A 22,392-nucleotide genomic window follows, 5' to 3' on the forward strand; every position below is an offset into this window, starting at 1 on the left:
CACACGCATTGCATTCTTAAACTAGTGAGTCTTTGACGTCATTTTCTCCTCGACCCAGCTCTCTCAAGATTTTAAAGTTAGTAATGGCGGACCAATAAATAAGAAAATTCCAGTTAAAATAAACAGGTGTCTTTTTAAAATTAGAACTTAAAACTTGGGTCAGTTAGTGTTTAGTTAACATAGTTTTGAAATCCAAAGAAAAAAAAGAATTGTTTTTTTGGTCGTAGTACCACTTTAAGGGAAACTGATGTGAGAGACTACCATTTACAGAAACACGATGGAACCGGTTAGAAATATACGATTTAAACCAGGCAAGCGCATTGTCAGTTATTCCCAAATCAGACTCAAGACGATCGATCAGCTTATCATGATGTATAATATCAAAAGCTGCACTTAAATCTAATAATACAAGCAAGGTGACATGTTGCTCGTCCATAGACATCAAAATATCATTTTTAACTTTACGTAAGGCCGTCTCGGTGCTGTGTTGCTGTTTATACGCCGATTGGCAGTCAGATGCTTCACAAACTGCTCAACTCCAGCCCTCTCCGACAATTTAGAAATATAAGAGAGGTTACTGACTGGACGGAAATTTTTGAACGCAGAGTCCAAACCAGGCTTCTTGAGAGATGGTAACACAAGCGCCTCTTTCCAGGCCTCAGCGAATCGACCGGTGTCAAAAGAGAGGTTAATCAGTTTGGTGATAACTGGCAGTAGAACATCCAGCGGCAACTTGAGAACGATGGGAGTGGGAATGGGGTCGAGCTGACAAGATTTGCCCGCTGCTTTACTAATCAACAAGCGCACTTGTTCTTGAGAGAGCTATAACTAGCTATAAGTAGCTATAACTGTCACTTAAATCGGAAAAGCGACTTCGAGATTTGCGGTGTTTAATAATTTTTAATGATGTGTTAATGATGTCCATTCAGGAAAACAGGAATACCTTTCAGACTGACGCAAACAACAGACAACATTTTTCTGTTGTTTTCGCACCAACATGGCCGTCTTATCACGTGGGTGCAATCAAAGAATGAACCATTCATTTTCTGTTTTTTGCTTTTCAACCGTTTTTACCCATCCAGTGGCGCCCGTATTGAACAATATGAACAAGACGGAATAATCGCGAAATACTTGCGATAGCCCTAAGTTATATACTGGAATACCGTTTTCGTTCGGGTACCTAATCGTCGTCTTTGCTTAAAGTCTCTATTAATTTAATTGACCAGATGTGGCTTCCGACGGTCTTTGGGGAGAAGAGAGGTGGAAGAGAGAGCAGTAATGCCAAGATTTACTTCGGGAAGAATTAAAAGCTTCCAAAAGCCAAATAATAAAAGAAGGATAATTCCGCTGTAACAAACCTTGTCTGGTGTTGTACGACAATCCAGCAGTGGTTTGCATATGACCTTGGAGCCACCAAATCAACGGATTCGTACGAATAGGCCCTAATAAGCAAAAGGCAAGGAAATGAGTAATAAACGACCACTTACAAGCAATTTGTAGGTTCCAAACAAACAGGTAAACAGTAAACCGATCTCTCCAAAAAATTTATCGAGCCCGAAGTAACTCGGAGAACCTGGAAACTACTTACAACAATCTTACCGAAATGTTCCGTCTCTCGGCATGGCCGCCATTTTGAATGACAGAATCATCAATGATCTCTTATTAGCTTCCTTGGTTTGTCATCCAGCATTTGTACCTTTCGTCATTGATTCTGCGTGTCTAACGTACGAACATTGAGGAACATTTAAAGCTAATTTAGTTTAGTTTAGACCACTGAAATCCTTGTGGATGTGTTTCGTGTTGTAGAGAGCAATTTTACTAACCAAAATGGCATAACGTGACCATGATTAAGAGCGACTGCTATTAGTTAGCGGCTGCTAGTACCTAAATACCATGACGTCATTTCCGCTTTCGTTTACACTGTCTTCAAGCCAAGATCCCACTCTTTACAAAAAGTCATCCATACTTCGAATAAATGAGTTAAAACGTTATTTATTTTGACAAGGTACCCTGGGAGGCCAAGATTTCTTCCGTCATCAGCGAAAACCGAAAATAAGGATCTTTGGCAAGTTACAAAATGCACAGTTGTACTTCAAGTGTTTACAACATGAACAGCAGTTTGTGAATAGTGATGCAACACTCGTCTGACGCTAATGTTGTAAACTACTTGAAATGAAGTAGTAACGCCGATGTGTTAGAAAAGCGTGCATACAGCAAACTTGCATTGGCGTGTGCTCTCAAGAGAAATCAGGTATTATTTTGGGAATTATTATATGTTTGTACTAAGATTGTCCGACACTGCGCCAAATGCTTCTTAAATTTAAAAAGACAGCTCCAATTTGAACTGAGCATGGACTTGAAATGATCAGTAAACTCGGATTACCTCAAATCTTGTCCCCAGAGCCCGCTTTTCTTTTGGTCAGCACCAAGAACACGGACTCTGGCCACTTCCAATTTATACGCAGTCGTAGAGAAGGTCCATTTTTAACTCGTGGATTACGCGTAACGTAGGAACGAGTTATTGTAACAGTTGCGTGCGTAGACGCGCCGGAAGTCCCTCATTTAAGGACTTCCTGCCTTTGCAGTTGCCAGAGTCCGCGTTCTTGGTTCTGACAAAAAGAAAAGCGGACTCTGGGAACGAGATTGTGATTAGCGCGAAGAGCCTCGGATCATGCGCAGACTTTCGTGTTGACAGTATGAACATTATTTTTATACAAAAACAATATTGCATTGTATCCTTAAGAACCTTATAACAAATAACGACACCATTTAAGGTAATTCCCTTGAAATTGTTCTACCATCAAACTTTTTTGGAAACTTGGCATAATTAACATTCATGATATGAACATTAACAAAATGCAATAAAAAATGTGGTCACCGTGCTTGTTTACACGTCAGCAGGCTGTTAAAATGGGGTATTTTTACTGTTTGCGCGTTAAAAATTCGAATCACCTTCATACAGAATTAAGTCGTGGTTACTTCGAAGACACAAAATTTTCTTTTGAAAATAAAGCTGCATTTTATTCACATGAGCAGTATAGCTTCATTTACGCCGTTTTTGAGTACCTGGTTGTGGGAATAGCGCACTTTTTGGGACAGTTTCGTGGTTAGCTTGAAGTCCTCGCCTTGGGTAAAATACACCCAGTACGGAACTATTTTCCACAAAAAATTCATGTTCTACTATCAAACCTTTTTCCTTCTTCAAATATGTTCTTTATTAGACTGTTCTTAGCAAATACCTGAAAAAAAAATTTGGGAGTCACCGTGCTTGTTTGAGAAAAAAGGAGCAGTTATTTCGCTATTAGGCTTAGTTTGAGGGAAATCTCTTACGTTTTGTACGCGAACGTGCCCATGTGCGCGCGCTAATGAGGCGGAAATCGTGCGCAGTAGGGATGCGCAATGCATTACTAAAAAATTACCTTAAAGTGCACCTAACCCCAAAATATTTTTTCGCTAAAATGAATCTTTGCAACTGCTCGAAACGCATTGCGGCCATTTGTTTCATTTTTCTAACAAACCCTGGCATTTTTTAGGCGTCGAAAGTTGCGAAAATCCAAGCATCTTTAGTTCACGACCGAGTCAGAAGGGGAGTGGGTCTATTCCTGATTTGACGTCACAAACTGATTTACATTGCATTAACTCTTTGTAAAAATGCAGGCAAAGTAGATTGTGACGTCAAATCAGGAATAGACCCACTCCCCTTCTGACTCGGTCGTGAACAAAAGATGCTTGGATTTTCACAACTTTCGAAGCCTATAAAATGCCAGGATTTGTTAGAAAAATAAAAAAATGGCCGCAATACGTTTCGAACAGGTGCAAAGATTCATTTTAGCAAAAAAAATATTTTGGGGTTAGGTGCAGTTTAAGGCAAAGCCAACCTCGTTCCCACGGTCTCCATTGTCGTTGAGAAGAGACCCTGGTTGGGGCTGGTAAATATGTTTCTGGGGAGGAGTAGTAGTATAGGCCTTGTTATCATTGCAAGGAAGAGAATCAGAACACATTTGCTTTTGTGGCCGGATAACCATTGACGAAACGTTTCACGGCAAGGTATTGAATGTACTACGCATGGATTACGACGTGAAAGGCAAAAAGTTGTTCAGAGTCAAATCAATCGGACACAACAGGAAATATACTTGCGTCGTTCGAATTTTCGTACTCTCGTGAGAAGGTCCGGATTCAAACTTTAATACTTGAAAAAGTTCAATTGAGCAATCGAATTGAGTGATAACGAAGGATACTAACAGTTTGCGACACGTTTAAAAAAAGAAAGTTTTCCCGTGAAAGAAAACAAGCGAAACGTTTATCCGATGGGAAACAAACATGTTCGGAGATCGATCAGTCGGTGTCATATGTTTATGTCACGCATCAAACTCTATTTCTTTTACCTTCACCTTTTGAAGGACGATCTTGTCAGGAGTACCGGTGAAGCTCTGGTCAGCGGTGTATGCAATTAAACTAGTAGTAATCTCGGATTTTTGAGGTGCGTTCGAAAGCAAAGGAGAAGGATTGGGTAAGAAACAATCTTGCAATCTGTCGAGTGGTGTTGCCATCTAGATGGGAGGCCATCGAAAAGGCAGACGAATAGGATACCCAAGAATAGAAATTGCGTTCTCCTAATATTAAACGCAAGAATACTAGGGCCTGGAACAGAATAAAGCTCTGAGTCAAGACTCGACTGCTTCCTTGACAATTTCTGATAGCTGGTCGCTCATCCATCCTATCTTCGCTCGTGGTGAGAACCATTGGATGTGACAGCGCAGGACAAAGCTGAGCCAGGAAGAATGAATGAGATCGTTCAGTGGTTTCCACGATAACGCATCCACAGCATCTTACTGATAATGGGGATTTGCTCTTTGCAAATAATAATAATTTAAAGCTTTAATGTTAAAAGGAGTATCCTTCATTTGTAACCACATGACAACCTCTATTGTCGTTATCGATTAGTATATGTTAAGATTCGCTACAAATCAAAGATCTCTCGAGTCCCATTGTTACGTCATCGATTGGTTGTAAAACAATACAAGATAAGGGATTTCTTCTTTTTAACAACATCATGGTGGCGATAACTTATTAGGCTAGTCAATTGCAAGGATTGTCAAATTAACTTGCAACGAGTAATGGCTGAATAAACACATTATTATGTCATATTCATTGAGAAAACCCGAATCACTGGCTTTTTCAATGTCACCGTCAATATCGTGTTAAAGAGAGGTTGAGTTACATTAGTCGAAGCTGTTTGCGCTATAACTTTAAGGAGTGTATGCAGATGATACCACGAAGGAGAGAAAAGCACCAGCTAAATCTTTAATTTACTGAAACAGCACCTTTGAGAACTATGCACGTACTTTAAAAGATCACGTAACCATTAAGCACGGATCTCGTGCAGCCAGTGTGAATATATCTTTAGACCAAAAAATTAACAATAGCGTTGTATCATTAAGAGCCTGAAAACTATGACGACACCACTTTAGTCTAAGCATGTGCTTTCAAGGATTATTTGAAAATTAGTTTTGTCACTTAGATACTACACAAATCTTAGTATCACGGTTGAGTTACAGTTTCGCTTTTGTTTCTTCCCGAGTTGTTTGTGAACAGCGCCAAACAGAATCGAACAAAAGCGGAAAAATTCTTGTTCGCTATCGTGCCGGTCCCTTATTCCTCAATGAGGATTTTAAGATGTCAAAGAGAGATCCAGACAGTATCAATATTAATATCATTCAGTTTAGGAATGTAATTGCATTTCATCAAGGATGAGCACGGTAACGATGACGACAACACTTCGAACTAAGCACGTACCTTCAAGAATCACGTGACCACGAACTCCCAGATAGCAAATAGAGCTTTCGTGATTTATTTAAGTCGATTGAATCTTACGGATGAACAACTTGTGACAAAGAAGGCATTGCTTATTTTGACACAACTTCTGTTGACCGTTAACTTGACTGGTTAGATTTTTTTCCCTCTCTACAGTCTGCAGTGTCTTTAAAGAACTGAGAAATATTAAAAGGCCCTCGCTCAGTGAAATTGCTAAGCCAAGTGCATAACACGCAGGTAAAGTGGCTATATAGTCGACATCTAACTGAACAACTATGCAGTCTCTATCACTTAAATCGGAAAAGTAACTTCGAGTTTTGCTGTGTTTAATAATTTTTAATGATGTGTTTGTCCATTCACGAAAACAGGAAGACCTTTCAGACGCAGAAAACAGACAACAGACGTTTGCCACCGCACAGTTACATACTAAAGACTACACAAGCTAAAGATAAACAAAATAGCTCTTGTCATTCTTGTTGCTGTCTTTATATTCGCTACTTTGGTTGTGGAGACTGAATGCCGAGGAGACAATACAAATTGTGATCGTCTTGCAAAAAGAATGCTGTTTAAAGAAAAGGTTTGACATCTGATAAGTACCTTTGGATGTGTTGCTTTTGTTGGAAGTGGTTTGACTTGACTTCTTGAGTTTCGGGGAAACGGGATTAAGTGTTGGAGGGATGATTTCATAACGAATCACCATAATATTTTCGCTTCGCCTTCACATTTTGAACGACAAGCATATCAGTAGTTTATGCGATATTTGGTCAGTGGTATACACAGCTCACAACTGCTAAGTATTAAAAGCTTAACGGCTTTCCTTGTCCCAGGACATAAGGGTCATATTTCTTTGTGTCTCCAACAGAAGAAAACAATCGCACAGCTTTTACCTTCATGCATACACATATACTTAATTGACCACTCCCAATAGGGGCTTTTCAGGGCCAATGAAACGCAATTGCGACAGAACAGAACATTCAACACCAACTTTGTTAAGAATCCCAACTGGCCGGAGGCAAACCAGTTGGCTATTTACAAGTGCAGCTGATAAGTTAAACCATGGACTGCGAGGAACAAATTCAACCAGTGGCCAGGACGTGTGTTGAGCCTGGGATCCCCGGCTCTCAAGGCAAGCATTAAAAATAAATAAATTCCCAAGAAGCTTGAACTTTTTTGCTTCCAGATTACCGTTTAGGCACGCGAACCTGGTTGAGGTGGCGACAGCTCGAAACCTGTTATGTCATGCTGACAAAGTTGATCAGGAAAACACAAGTTTTAACATTTATCTTATCTGAAATTTCAGAGAGAAAAACGCAGCATCCATCCGCTCTTTCCACGTGGTGAGAAGCCTGAAATGAGACAGCGCAGGACAAAGAGAAGCAAAGAAGAATGTAAATGATCATTGGTTATCACGATAACGCAACTGCAGCACCTTACTCGCAATAACAGTGATTTCTTCTTTACAATAATAAAATAGCTTTAATGTTTAGAGAAGCATCCTTCACTTGTAACCCAATAATAGCCATTACTGTTATTTTTTATCAGTATATCTCAGGATTCGCGAATAATAAAAAAGTCTCTCGAGATGACCTGTTATGTCATCAATTGGTTGTAGAACATTACAAAATAAGGAATTTGTTCTTTTTGACGTCACCAAGGTAGCGATGAATTATTATGGCAATTTAATTTTCAACGAATAATGGATGAATAAACTCTTGTGCATTTGCGGATTTACCTTTTGGGACTGTCTGAACTGTCCAGGAACAGCTAATTCAAAATGAATCGTAGCCTGCGTAGCTAGTGGTATTGAAGGCGCGCAGGATAAAGTTATGTAGCGGTATTGTGGGCGCGCGGAATAAAGTTTGTTGGTGTAACCGAGAGCGTCTCTCCTTAATTAATTTCTGCAACACGATCTCAGAGGTCTTAAAGTTAGAATTCTAAGAGCTAGAAACAGATTATACCACAAAGGCGAGAAAGAGACCTAAAAAATTAACAATAGCATTGTATCCTAAAGAGCCTGAAAACTATGACGGCACCACTTAAGTTTAAACTTGTGCTTTAATGATTGCGTAGCCATTAATTTTGTCAATTATGCACAAATCTCGGTTGATGTACAGTTTCGCTTTTGTTTCTCCCAAGTTGCGTGTGAACAACGACAAATAGAATCGAAAAAAGGCCGAAAAAGGGTTTTGCGCTAAATCTTGCTGGTCCCTTATTCCTTAATGAGGAGTTTAAGTTGAAAGAGAGAGAGCCAGACAGTATCAATTTTATTGATTTTAGGCCAGATTTAAGCGGTACCGGACGAATTTTTGACCGGTCGAAAATTTTAACAGGCCATTTTATTCGCACGGAACCGTGCAATATTTTCGCTCTGTTCACACGGAACCGGATTAAAGTTTAACCTTTGTCAGCGGTTTTACCATTTGTTCATGCGTAGAGCGCTACTTTACGAGATCCAAAATGGTGTCAAGAAAGAAGTTAGGGTTAGGGTTAGGGCCTTGCAAAAATTTAGACCGTCAAGGTGTTCACAGCGCGCTGGTTAAACTTCACCGTACCGGCTATAAATAATAATTCGTCACCGATTTTTAACGGCGAGGCGTCTAAATTTTCGTACGTTTAGCGAGGTTCCGTGTGACAGAACCCCTAAATGCACGAATTTTCAACCGCTAGAAAATTTGCACGGTACCGTGTGAGTTTGGCCTTAGGCAAAATGCAAGTGCATTATATCCCTATAAGCCTGGTAACCATGACGACAACAATTCGAACTAAGCATGTATTTTCACGAATTATATAACCACTAAGCACTAATTTGCAAATAGATTTACCCGATTGAATATTTACGGTTGAACGGATAACTAACTTGACAAATTGTGACAAAAAAGCCATTGTTTATTTTGACACAACTTCCATTGGGCGTAAATGTAGAATAAATTAACGCATCATTAAAAACCAGCCATGCACAGTATTCAGTTCCTTTGAACAAGTGCGTAATATTTATAGGGCCTCAGTGCAAATTGTTGATCCAAGCGCTTACGCGCAGGTAGGTTGCAAGTATTGTCGAGATCTAACTCTATATAGCTAAATAGAGGGCCACTAGGGAGAATACTTTTATAGTAATAGGTGTTACCCTCTTTAAATAAAGGTTATTATTATTATTATTATTAGTAGTAGTAGTAGTAGTAGTAGTAGTAGTAGTAGTAGTAGTAGTAGTAGTAGTAGTAGTAGTAGTAGTAGTAGTAGTAGTAGTAGTAGTAGTAGTAGTCTCTATCAGTTAAACCCGGCCGGAATTCGAGTTTCGCTGACAGAAGCGAATCAAATTTTCAAATATTATACAACACAGCTTCTCTAAGTTTTGAAGTTAAGGCCATAAGGTTTACTGGGTTCCCAGGATAAGATAATCTCTTTGGTATTGGTATCCAGATCTAATGGCTCAATAGACCTTTTCACGGCTTCCACCAGGCCACCATATATGATTTGTACGGCATTCACATGTATATGAAACTACAGTAAATGTATCCCCCACAAAGTAACATTTTCTCAACTTTTCATACAAATGCATATCTCATTTACCCATCGGAAAGTTAAACCACTACAAACGGCCAAACAAACGAAAATTGGATGTTCTAGAATTCCTATATGAAAACATAGTAAAGAAACATGGCTGCGTATTTTTCATAGTGAAATGCAAGTGTTAAAAACACATAACGATATGGGTGAATCAAGTGATACGTGTCATGTTTATTTTAATGAATCAAAAAGACCTCGACATCTTGCTTCCTATCGATTTCACAACTTTCAAAGTTTATTTTAGAAAAACATGTCCTCAGGAAAAAATTGCGATAAAATAACAGGACATAATAAAAGCGAAAAAGTTCCAAAACACGACGACGTTTCGACGAAATCCCAACGTCATTATCATGTAAAAAAATAATAATAATAATGGAATTGATAATAAATACAAAAGGCACAATATCTACAATAATACAACAAGTTGAACAAAAAGCTTAGCACCAATGGAAGCTGCTTGAGTACTTAAAGAAGGTTTGAGGTTTCCAATGAATAACATTTCAAAAACTAAACACCTGAATTTGCTCTATTTTTAAAATACTGCTGCTACCATGAGAATCCATAAAATGTTTTCCGATCGCCCAATTCTTGAGCTAAGCAATGCCCTGGTGGAGGTGTCGGGCGGTGTTCCCAACAAAATCTGCATCGCACACATCACATGAAAAATAACAGACAGCTCATCGCTGATTAATTAATAACAACTGGCTTGACTTCTATGGAAACTACTTAATTCTAGCGAAATGTTCATCGTCATGGCAGACATGTACGGGTCCGCAAATGATCCCACAACCGCAAATGATCCCCAAACTCTACCGCAAATGATCTCGGAACGCAAATGATCCCCATTTTGGACCAAAAAAAATCCCGAAAAAATAAGTGAGGAATTTCATGGAGGGTGGAATTCGTCTGGATTGAGAATTAATGTGAAGAGCGCTTATTTTTATTAAAATCACTTTAAATCATGCATGGCTAGCAACAGGTTTCTGCCTCATTATAATTTAAATTTGCCACATTTAATTATCGGATACAATCATCAAAAACTAACTTGGACGCAATTCTAAACCGATTGTGACCAGGGGCCTGTTTCTCGAGAAGTCCCGGTGACTTTTAGCATGTTTTTTCGAGATAACTAAAAGCGGATTGTGAAACACTTAAACCCTCTCCCTTCTTGAGATAAATAGGGAATTGTGACATGTGAAAAGTTTAGGGACTTTCGAGAAAAGGCCCACTGATCTCTTTGACGAGGCGAAAAGGACGCCACCCGGGCCCGGCTTGCAACAATCGTAACATTAATAACTAGAACGAAATGTTTTAGCCTATAAGCTTTGGTTCAACATGCAATACTGCAGTTTTGTTTTTTCCCATGTCCTTGACTAAACGTCGTCCATTAAACAACTATTACAGACGAAAAAAATCATTTGCGTAGACCTGCAATGCTCCACCGCTCTTAAATACACCTTGTGTGTAGCACTCGAATTGCCTTCCACATCTGGGACAAATCTCTTCTGTTATTCTTCCTTCGCAGTATTTTTGCTTTAATTCCTGAGCAATGGCTAGCTGGGGATTCTGAGCAGCTATTGGTTCCAGGCTATGGTAATGCAGCTCTGCTTCATGGCCAAGTAAGGCCATATCTCTAGTGGCTTCGTTTTCATAACCAGCTCCGGGGTAGATGATATTCAATCCCGTTTCTCCTAAGCTTGATACTACCACCACCGGGATTTCAAACATGTTAATTAGGCCCCATAAAGCAATCCAGTCACCCCATTCACCATCCATAGCCGTCCTTCTCAGATAGGTATCCCATGCTCCGTGTTTGATAAATTCTCTGAAATAAGTCCCGTCCGGGGCTGTTGGATTACTACAGAGGTAATTTACCAAGTCACATCGCACTTTTGTGGCACTCTGCGAGACCCTTCCGAGGCGTATTAGCTGGTCATTCATTGCATGGAATAGACAGTTCCCATCTTTGGAGGTTGGAGGATGGCGATATGTTAATCCTGCCTTTCCCAATTCCATGTCGAACCGACTCTTTGGTGATTCACCTTTGTCTGAAGCTTGCTTACCGTTTGCCATCCACTGGAAAACGTCGGGTAAGGATGATGCAAGATTTAGTAAATCGCTCGCCATCTCATTTCGTGGAGCTTCGTTGAGAGTAAGGCTACAATGGCTGAACTCGAAAACAGCAACCATTTTGCAAAAAGACAGGTAAATACACCACAATCGGTGTCATTTCTTTGCTTTGGACATTGAGGTGCACACTCGCCCCAACTGTCCTCCTGGAAGAGAGCTTTATCCTCATCAAAAACACAATGGAGCTCATTTCTTATACATTTTTCTTTGATGGTATCAAAAATTGTTCGGTAAGCTATTGTAGTGCAACTAGAGGAATCATAAATGTAAAGGCATAAATTAACAACACTTATGACGAACAGCAGCCAATGGTGCTCGGCAGGAAGGTGTACAGGTGCCATCAGTTTTTCATACTCCCATAGAGTTTTGTTGCCTATGTGTTTGGAGTACGTGGAGGTTTCAATCGGTCGATGCAACGAAGGATAAAAGTAGGACGTTGCAACTCCCCAGTTTCCTTCTTTAATGTCCTCAGTATTCGTCAAAAATTCAAAATACAAATTAATGGTGTTGCTATTAAGCTTTTCACGGGAAAGTATTTGATTTATGCTGGCCTCTAACAAACTGGCGTTGTTTGTCCATCGCTTGGCTGGTTGATCTGTGGACTCTTTGTGATCTCTGAATCTGGCAGTTCGTTTACCATTGTTACTCTTTGCTTTTCGTTGTCTCTCATTTTCTTCCTCTTTCGTGACTGAAGTAACATCATCTACTTTAAACCAGTTCGTTTTGCTTTTCCGTGTCTCTGGGTCATTGTAACTGATCAAATACTTGTGCACGGTGCCTCAATGATAACTCCTTCACAAATGCTCTTTAGGGAGTTCTTTTTCCCTTGACTATTTTTTTGGAAATGGGAATGCGAACCAAAACAGTTTCTCCTTTGTAATAGAGTGAAGGTGGATTTCGCCTTAACTCCCGCTTTACCATATACTGGGCAGCCCCATTAGAAGCATCCAGAGCCTCCTGCCTGATAGGATCTCGTTCGATTTCTAGCTCCAACAGTTCTTCGCTCTTGCTCTCACCCGTTTCAAAACTGCTGTTATTTTCTTCCAGAACTTCATATTCTTTCTTTCTTTCCCCCAAGAAACAGTGTATTCCGAATCCTGTTCGGCTTTCTACCAAAGTACACTTCAAATGGACTGACGAATCCGAGAGAACCATGGGGGGATTCATTGTACAGTTGTTGGTAATGTTGAAGGTACTCCACCCAGTTTAGATCGCCGCCGTTATTTATCAAATCAAACCTTAATTTCTCCCTCCATGTTCTGTGTGAGCGCTCGTCTTTTCCTTGCGTTTGAGGACTGTAGTCCGAGCTTTTAGTTATGCGAACGTTTATCGCTTCACAAACAGTCTTTACCACTCCCTTAAATTCCGGACCTTGATCGCTTTGCAAAATTTCTGGGGGGCCGTGCTCCATGTAAATGTCCAAAAGATGCTTTGCCACTTCACTGTTCTCTTTTGTTTGAAGAGGACGCAAGAAAAGAAATCTACTAAAAATGTCAATAACAGACATTACTATATACTCACTCAGTGATCTTGGTGTTTCAAGCAATCTGATTGGTTCGCTCTCTCGGAGTAATTGAGCATTATTCACTCCCTGCGGAGTGAATAATGCTTGATCCAAACAAAACAAAGTGGCCAGCCCAAACTCGCTAGCATTTATGAATCGGAAATATTGAGAATACAAAATGATGCTGTGCTACAGAAGACAAAGAAAGCCGCAAAATTTGGCCTGAAAGTTTTCAAGGGTAAGAGAGGAGTTCATACTTTTGCCAACTAGTCTTGACTTCGTTTTTCCAGATAATTATTGCTGAAAATTTAACAATCTTCACACCAACAATTTGTTTCACCCGGAGTAATTCTCTCTTGTAGGGCTGGTCGACCACCAAAACGAATTTGTTACTGAAATCGAGAAATTAAAAAAATGTCTAAGAAAGTTTTAAACGGCTGCAAGGAAACAAGACGGGTCATTTTACAACAAACTAACGCTCACCTCAATTACAGCGCAGCTGCCATTTCATGTCGATCCTTTACCAACTGCACTTTCAATTTCCATTTCAAATGAACCTCAAAAACTTTGATCGAACGGTGAAAATGTTTTAACAAGCAGACTTTCTATTTAGGTTCCTGATTTAAACGGTGTTAAATGACCATTTTGCTGTTTGTGACGAGGATTTTAACGAAGGTTATTTAGATTTGCCATGTTTAAATATTCTGCCACTATTCACCTCGATTTCAAAGAATAATTGTTAATTATGTACTTATATGTGTCACCATCTGTATTGCCTGGCAAGCCTACCATACTAACAAGATCCACTTGATGCCTTTCTTCTATTTTGGATGCTTTGATTGGTCGGAGAGGCGCCTTATTATAAAAAAGGGGTCTCACTTTTTGTTGCTGTTTCATTGAATTTAGATTGCGTTGGATAATTCGACGCGATAACCCACAGTAGGTATGAGACATTTGTCTGTTTAGTTTTTTTGCGCCTTCACCTTTAGTTTCGTGGCACGCGGAATTCATATTCACGAGCTGAGAGACCTCTGACTTTTTCACCACAATGCAATTATTTTTCTTTTCGACGATTCGTTTCTTCTTCTGACCAACTACTGGATCATGGACTTCTTTTAGGTCAGAGATATCACTTCTTAACTTTCTATAAACTCATTGCCTTAAGCCTTGGTCACCTTTCTAAGGCCAGTCGAGAAGTGATTTCTCACCAGATAATATACTGAAAAGAGCATCGTACACGTCATCATCCAAAGGCAGATTTTCTCGCGTTGGCTATGGATAGAAAGTTGAATCTGTTAGATTTCTTAAAAACTGACCCTTTTCATTTACGGGCATATAAAAAGTATCGGTCTAACGCTAGGATCGCTGAACAGGTTTTTCCTTTTCTCTTCTTGCTTTTTCTTATCATCAACATCGTCAACTCCAAGAACATTCTCAAATTTTACCAATGAAGACACAAAAACGATCAGAAAAAGCAGTTTAGCCATTTCGACGAGTGCTTGGAAGGCGAAGCTCACAAATGGCCGTTTTTATGCTAGAGACGTTAAAGTCGTCAAGACGCATTTGACGTCTGCGACGTTAAAGCCGTCTGGTATAAAAACGGGACGCATAAAATCAGACAGACTAACGGACAAAAACAAGACTTTTCTAAAAAAATGACTAGGTTCTATTATCGGAAGACACTGGGCACGAGCAAACTCGGCACCAAATAAACGTTAACACACGAATATATGAGCAAGTAAACGTGGCGGAATTGCAGCTTCTCAAATTTATGTCTCGACGTCGCCTGGAAGGACAGATGCAAATATTTTTTTGTGACAGAAATCAGTCTAGAAATCAGCATTTTCTGGCGATGGACTAGGAACTAGATTTAACCTGGGCGCATGGCTTGTTTGTCTTGTCGACCAAGAGAGCAAGGAAGGAACGAAGAGCAGATTAAAAAAGGACTCAGGGCTAAATGCGTCCAAGTTAGGGCGTCCCGTTTTTATACTAGACGCATTTAATGTCTGATACGTTAAAGTCGTCTGTTAAGTGCGTCTAAACGACGCACTTAAAACAAGACGTTAAAGTCGTCAGACGTTAAATGCGTCTGTCTAATTTCTCGTTTTTATACTAGACGTTAAAGTCGTCTTGAGACAACTTTAACGTCTCTAGCATAAAAACGGCCAATGACATCAAATGATACTCGCCAGAGATACACGTGGCAATTATAAATTCCCATGAGAATTTCGGATTCTGTATGTTGGTTACTGAAACGAATCTGCCAGATATTGATAACTTTTTCAGTAAAAACTGAAATGGCAATTTTAAAGGATAAATTGCCTTGGGTTTCCAAGGAAATGAGGTTGTCGTGTGTTTGCCACAGTTGTTCGAATATCCCGACTGTTTGTTTTCGTTTCGTGGTTTTGCAGTAACTGGTCAAGCGTGTCAATACCAAATGTCGCAGAATCGAGGCCCGCTGGCAGACCCGATTTTTCTAGGAAGATCACAGGCAACCCAGGCTCACTGTGTGTGCCACATAGGTAAATATACAGAACATATGAGGCGAAGTTTAGGTCTGAAAATTTGCTCGAAAATGGAAATAAAAATCGATAAAACTTACCATGTGGTGAGCTGTTGTTGTCTTTAATACGTACACGAAGTTTCGGGGAAAGTGGTCCCCGTTCACCTTCGTTCATCGTATAGTGACAAGGTAGGAGACGGAAGCCAGCTTAGGGACTCCGATCGACCCAAAACAAGCACTATTTTTTCGCGAAAATCGAATCCAGTCGCTAAATAAACACGCCGGACTCGTGGAACATGAATTTCTCTAAACCATGAATCAACTGAAGCATCTTCAGGTAGCAACGCGAAACCACCAGACTCCGTAGAACTTCTAAGTTAACCTGCGAAAATGGCGGCCAGAAACCGTTGTCCTCGCAAAGTGTCCAATTCAAAATGGCACTGAACTCGGGACGCCTGGTCACCAGTAAAATAAGTCCCTCTGGAGGGAGAGGAGTCACAGATTGCTCAGTGAGTTTTGTTTTGGGAAATTTGGGACTCCCCTCCCTCCAGGGGGACTTATTACACTCGTCACCAGGCATCCCGAGTTCAGTGCCATTTTGAATTGGACACTTTGCGAGGACGACGGCTTCGGGCCGCCATTTTAGCAGGTTAACTTACAAGTTCTACGGAGCCTGGTGGCTTCGCGTTGCTACTTGGAGATGCTTCAGTGGATTCATGGTTTAGAGAAATTCATGTTCCACGAGCCTGGCGTGTTTATTTAGCGACTGGATTCGATTTTTGCGAAAAAAGCGTGCTTGTTTTGGGTCGATCGGAGTCCCGACGCTGGCGTCCGTCTCCTGCCGTGTCACTATACTATGAAGGAAGGTGAACGGGGACCATTTTTCTCGAAACTTCGTGTACGTAGTAAAGACAACAACAGCTCACCACATGGTAAGTTTCATCGATTTTTATTTCCATTTTCTAGCAAATTTCCAGACCTAAACTTCGCCTCACATGTTTTCTACATTTACCTATGTGGCACACAGTGAGCCTGGGTAACCTGTGGGAAGATCGAAAGAGACTCTGCTCGCAGGGTTGGAGAAACGGGCGCCTAGTCACAATCAGTTTAGAATTCCGTCCAAGTTATTTTTTGATGATTGTATCCGATAATTAAATGTGGCAAATTTATAACAGCCTTGTTGCAGTCTTTCTTGACAACTATAAAGAGGCCGAAAGCTGTTGTGCGCCATGCATGATTTTATTAAGTGCTTTTAATAAAAATAAGCGCTCTTCACATTAATTCTCTATCCACACCAATCCACCCTCCATGCCATTCCTTACTATTTTTTTGGGATCATTTGCGGTCCAAAATGGGGATCACTTGCGTTCCGGGGTCATTTGCGGTCCTTAGAGGGAACGCTTGGCTTTATGACCAAATGCATGCAAATAATCTGTTTGTTACAATTTAACAGGTAACGGCGTTAACGTTTGCCCTTGAACAGACCCATAGGCTCTGACGGAAAACAGCCAGTTTCGCCCCCTGCCGATGGTTTCGCCCCGCTCGAGTTCGCCAGCAATAAATAGTGCATGGAAAAGAAATATTTTTAAAAAGTTGTAAACTTTTGAATTCAGTTTAGCCTCAAGTCGAAAGTGAATTAAATGGACAGTGAGACATCTTGATTTCAATAGAGGGGGACATGCCATGCAAGTAGAGGTTTCTTTCTGGCAAGTCTTTTAGCATGTACGACGTCGTTCGCTTCTCTTGTATTTCGCACAGTCGGCTCGTTTACCTCCCAAGAGAAAGTTTTTCTCGAGGAAGTAAGCTGAAATAAGCCGACTACGCAAAATACAAATGAAGCGAACGACTTCGTAGATGCCAAAACACTTCCCATACAGAAACCTCTGCTAGCAGGGTAGTGAGCATCAAACTCACCTCCTCCTTTTCCAGCCTCGAAAGTGACTCTTCTTTACGTTTGACTTCAAAAAAAAGCTTTTAAACTCACTGTCCATTTATATAGAATTGACTAACGCAAGCAATAGGCCTTTAAGTACCAAGAACTCAAAATCATTCTATTCAAGTGCTGAACAATAAGCTTAAGTCCTACATGTAACCTTTTCATTAACTTCACAATCGAAACGACATGCATTAAGTTTATCTTACATTTCATGTAGCTTTTGTAGGATTAATACAGATTTCGACGGAAAAAGAGTTTGTATATTGTATAACGTACCTGTTGAAGAGTTATTTTCCACTCAAAGCTGAAAGGAACCTTCAATTTACCGAAAGATCGACTGACCCAAGCCTTGCAAACGAAAACGAGGAATACGTTGGCGATACAAGTCGCATTGTCCGCTTAAACCTTGATCACGTGGTTTGTCACATGACTGTCAAAGAACAATGATCTTTTGAGCTTTGTCGCAACAACGCGCGAAACACTGCAATAAACTTGTGGGAAACAGAAATCAGCGAGCGAATCAGTGATGGCGTATCGCTGTAATCTTTTGTGTTTCTCTCGAAGTAAGTTACAGCTGTAACTCTCCTTGCAAAGCTAATAAATAACCTTTGGAGAATGCGTTCTGTTTAGAGGGTAAAGAGGAATTGATACTAATTCCACTAACTCTCCACTGGTAGAATCAAAGTAACTCTACGAAGTATTGTCTCCTAGACACGAGATAATTGGAGCATGCAGAGTCAATTAGTTAAAACTCTAGACAGGTGAATTACGCCAACTCTCCAGTCAGAGTTAAAGTAACTCTACGGCAATAACTCCCATGTCAAGAGTAAAACCAACTCTCGCCTTTCAGAGTTAGAGTCACTCCTTTGTAGTTACTCCCATATGAGAGTTAAAAAAACTCTCCTTCTGGAGTCAAAGTTACTCTCAGAACAGTGAATTATTCCAATTCTATTGACAGAGTTAAAATAACTCCCATGTTAAGAGTAAAACTAACTCTCCTTTTGGAGTTACAGTAACTCCTTTCGCGTTACTCCCATATGAAAGTAAAAAAAACTCTCCTCCTGGAGTAAAAGTTACTCCAAAACAGTGAGTTATACCAACTCCACTGAGAGTGTTAAAATAACACCCATGGTGAGAGTTAAACTAACTCTCCTTTTGGAGTTGCAGTAACTCCTTTGGCGTTACTCCCATATGAGAGTAAAAATAACTCTCGTCCTGGAGTAAAAGTTACTCCAAAATATTGAGTTATACCAACTCCAATGACAGAGTTATAATAACTCCCCTACATTACTATCAAATTAGAGTTAAAATAACTCCTCAATAATAGTTATATTAACTCCAACCTAAAATTTAACTCCAGAAGGTAGTTAAACTAAACTCCTTTTGAGAGTTAAAATAACTCCAAAAAAATAACTCCATCCTTATGGGTTACATTAACTCTACTTCGAGAGAAAATAACTCCTCTATGGAGTTATTTTAACTCGAAAAAAAGTAACTCCACCATGAGGAGTAAAATTAACTCTACTAGGGGAGTTATTATAACTCTCTAAAATTTACTGTGTGGGATCATTTGCGGTACAGTTTGGGGATCATTTGCGGACCCGTACAGGTGGCATGTCAGATGACAGAAACGTTATCTTTCATTATCTTCTTTCGTTTTTCATCTTTCGTCATTGATATCTGAGTGTCTAGATATTGGTTGAAAACAATATAACTTCTAAGATTCACCGTCGAATTTTAATGAAACTGTAAGCTCTAAAGACAACTATTTGTTAAGTCTGGGGCCGCTCAAATTCTTGTTACTGTGTTGTGGTTTACGAAGCACTTTTACATACGCTAATGGCATAACCCGCCTTTGCTGACCATGAAGGCAGACCATAACTAACAGCGACTAGTCAGCGGTTGCTCGTGCCTCCCTACAATAATCAGCGTCACTTCCGCTTTCCTTTATATCTGCTTCTTGATGTGCTTGTGGGAATTTAATCTATACATTGATAAGTGAAATTAGATAGGATATGTGGTGTTTTGTTGAAGTGTACGGCGACTTCACAAGTTTTACTTATTACTAAAGAAGCACACTGGAGTGCACAGCTATTTTCTCTCTCACCCTTTGGACTAAATAAAAGACAAGAATTCCACTCAAAAAACCGTATAAATTATGCATGAATTTGGAGGGCTTTTTCGATCAGGTTGCAGATCCTTTAGACAAATTACTGTAGTTTTTATCACTATTTGACTTCTGAACTTTTTAATTTGTATAGCTCATTAGTAATACTGCTACACGTACTGTTTCGTTTTCACAGTTATCCTTGGTATTATACCATTGTTGTAAACTCTCTTTCAATTTGTAGTGAAACTTATTCAGAGTATTGTTCATCCATTGTTGTTAGATCCTATTTAAACTTCACTTGTAACCACACTTGTATCAACTGTATATATATGCAATAATTTGAAAACACATACCCACATGGTTGAATGACGAGGTAGAGGACTTTTTAATTTCAACCAAAGCCCGGCTTCGAAACCTTGCTATCAAATCGTGAAATGACTTTCGTCACTTAGGTACCCAAATCTTCGTATCACGGTAAAGTTGTAGTTTGGCTTTTGTTTCTTTCCGAGTTGTTTTGAAACATGAGAAATAGAATTAAACAAAAACCCAAAAAAACGACGAGAAAGTAGAGAAAATTGACATTTTCTGCGTCATGCAATTTGATAAAGGCACCATGGGAATGGAGGCTGCCTTACCATCTGTTCCTTTCCACAATTTGCTATTAAATCGCGGTAAATGGTGACCACTTCGCAATGGGGTTTGTTACTGCTAATCCAGTTTATCAGCTATGCTCAATCTTCGTGCATTATAAAGCCCATCCGCCTCGAAGGACTCTGTGAGCATTGATCACAAGAGCGTTTTTTTCAAAATACGCAATTAAGCCGATGGGAAAAGTGGAAGTTTCTTCTTGATACGAAGAATAAACAATGTGTTTCTGTCCTTTCAGGAAAACAGAAGGACCTTTCAGACGCAGACAACAACAGACAAAGTTCCATACTTTAGATTCATCGGTTTTCACACAATCTGAAGATGAAGAAAATAGCTCTTGTGATTCTTGTTGCCGTCTTTGTAATCGCCGGCTTGGGTGTGGAGACTAACTGCGATAGGCGTCCACCAATGGGACTTATTGGGAAAAAAATACAGTCCAAAGAAAAGGTTGACATGTAATATGTACCCTGGTTGCGTTACTGTTAGACTTGCTATGGCATTTCGGAAAGGAACGATACCAATCGAAATTTTTACGAGTCGTGCCCATATTGCACTCTTTTTTTGTGAGACCGGGCGTGTGGGAAGGGTTATTTCAAGCCGAATCATTATTTCTTTTACCCTTCACATTTTAAAGGACAATCTTGTCAAGTTAGAATTTCCTACGATGCTTTGGTCAGCGGTGTGTAGAGTTAAAAAATACTAGCGCCTCCCTGAATCAGAATAATGCTGAAAGACTCAATATAGCTAACTACTACGGCCGTCCTGAAACAGAATAAGGCTCAAAGCCTCAATATAGCTTTCCTTGACACTATTTCTTACCGCTCGTCGCTAGACACAAGGCTATGTCTCATTGCGTCTCAAACAAAAGAAAACTAGCGCAAACATTATTGTACAGGAACTCAGTCAAACCTGACCAAAGAAGCGACAGTTCGAACTCTGTTGTAAGGAATTAAGTCATGGAGGAAAATACAAGTTGTAAACTTTATGTTATCTGAACTTTCAGAGAGAAGCACGAAGCATCAATCCGTTCTTCGCTCGTGGCGAAAAGCCTTGGATGCAACAGCGGAGGGCTGAGCAAAAGAAGAGTGAATGATCATTGGCTTCCACGATAAAGCATCCACACTGGCACCTAACTTATGACACTGATTTTTCCTTTGCAAGTAACAAAATAGCTATGATCTTAAAAGTAGTATCCTTTAATTGTAACAACATGATAACCATGCAACATTGTCATTACCGATTAGTTATCCTAGGAGAAATAAAAAATCTCCCGAGATGCCTTGTTACGTCATTGATTGGTTCTTTTTGGCTAGCCAAGGATTGCCAACTTAATTTGTAAAGAGTAATGGATCAATAAACTTTTTGTATACCTGCAATTTTGGAACCCTCCAACTACCCTATCAATATCTGCCTGTTACTCATGTTCGTAGCAAAGGCATCAACTTTCCAGGAACAGCTAATTCATCAGTTTCATTCCAGAACTTCACTGACAATTCCCCTTCATTATTATTTCACATAAATTTAGAAAAGCCCAATCACTTAATGGGTTTCAATGTCACAATATCGTGTTAAACAGAGGTCGAGTTGCATTAGACACACAACCTGTTACACTGCAGGGACAGTGATATGCACGCAAGCACGGGGTAATCATAACCCAGCTGTGGCTTACGATTATCTTTGGGAGGGAGAGAGAGGGAAGAAAAATTATGTCTCATTAGCTTCTTTTCTTTGTCATCCAGCATTTGTACCCTTTGTCGTTGATATCTGCGTGTTTGGATATTGGTTGCAAACCACCCATTGTAAACCAAGGGGGTATTTAGAAACCGGGACGAACTCAGACCGGTATGAACTTCTACCGATACGACATTTTTGCAGCCCATGAAACCGGGACGAAATGCTTGGTGCCTGATTTCGGGACGAAATGATATGTTTTGTCTAATAAATATATGGCTGACCCAAAAGCATACAGGCTTGAAGTTTCTCGACCCTGTGTGAGATTTGTTGTCATTTACATGAGAACGGTACGAACTCAAACCGGTACGAGAATTTCTCTTCTCGATCCAGCAACCGAGACGACGTCAGACCGGTCTGAGTTCATTGCCAAGCCGGTCTCATGTAAACGCATAAGAAGAGATGTATGGAGGCCGATACGAATACCCCCCAACTTGTACCATTCACCGTCG

At 40.0% G+C, this 22,392-nt stretch overlaps 1 long non-coding RNA gene across 3 annotated transcripts; it reads left to right on the top strand.

The window, feature by feature from the left end:
- The first annotated feature begins 5,829 nt into the window (after positions 1-5,829).
- LOC138002920 (uncharacterized) lies at positions 5,830-21,485 on the top strand. 3 transcript variants are annotated; one of them, XR_011123378.1, is made up of 5 exons: positions 5,830-5,945; positions 6,183-6,391; positions 7,115-8,851; positions 20,448-20,656; positions 21,213-21,485. It is a non-coding gene; the product is annotated as an uncharacterized lncRNA (long non-coding RNA). The 3 variants fall into 3 exon arrangements; XR_011123377.1 differs by having other exon boundaries at positions 5,845-6,051; XR_011123379.1 differs by lacking the exons at positions 5,830-5,945; positions 6,183-6,391 and adding an exon at positions 6,803-6,940.
- The last annotated feature ends 907 nt before the right edge of the window (positions 21,486-22,392 follow it).

The sequence above is a fragment of the Montipora foliosa genome, chromosome 5 (assembly GCF_036669935.1).
Source record: "Montipora foliosa isolate CH-2021 chromosome 5, ASM3666993v2, whole genome shotgun sequence".
NCBI classification, from domain to species: domain Eukaryota; kingdom Metazoa; phylum Cnidaria; class Anthozoa; order Scleractinia; family Acroporidae; genus Montipora; species Montipora foliosa.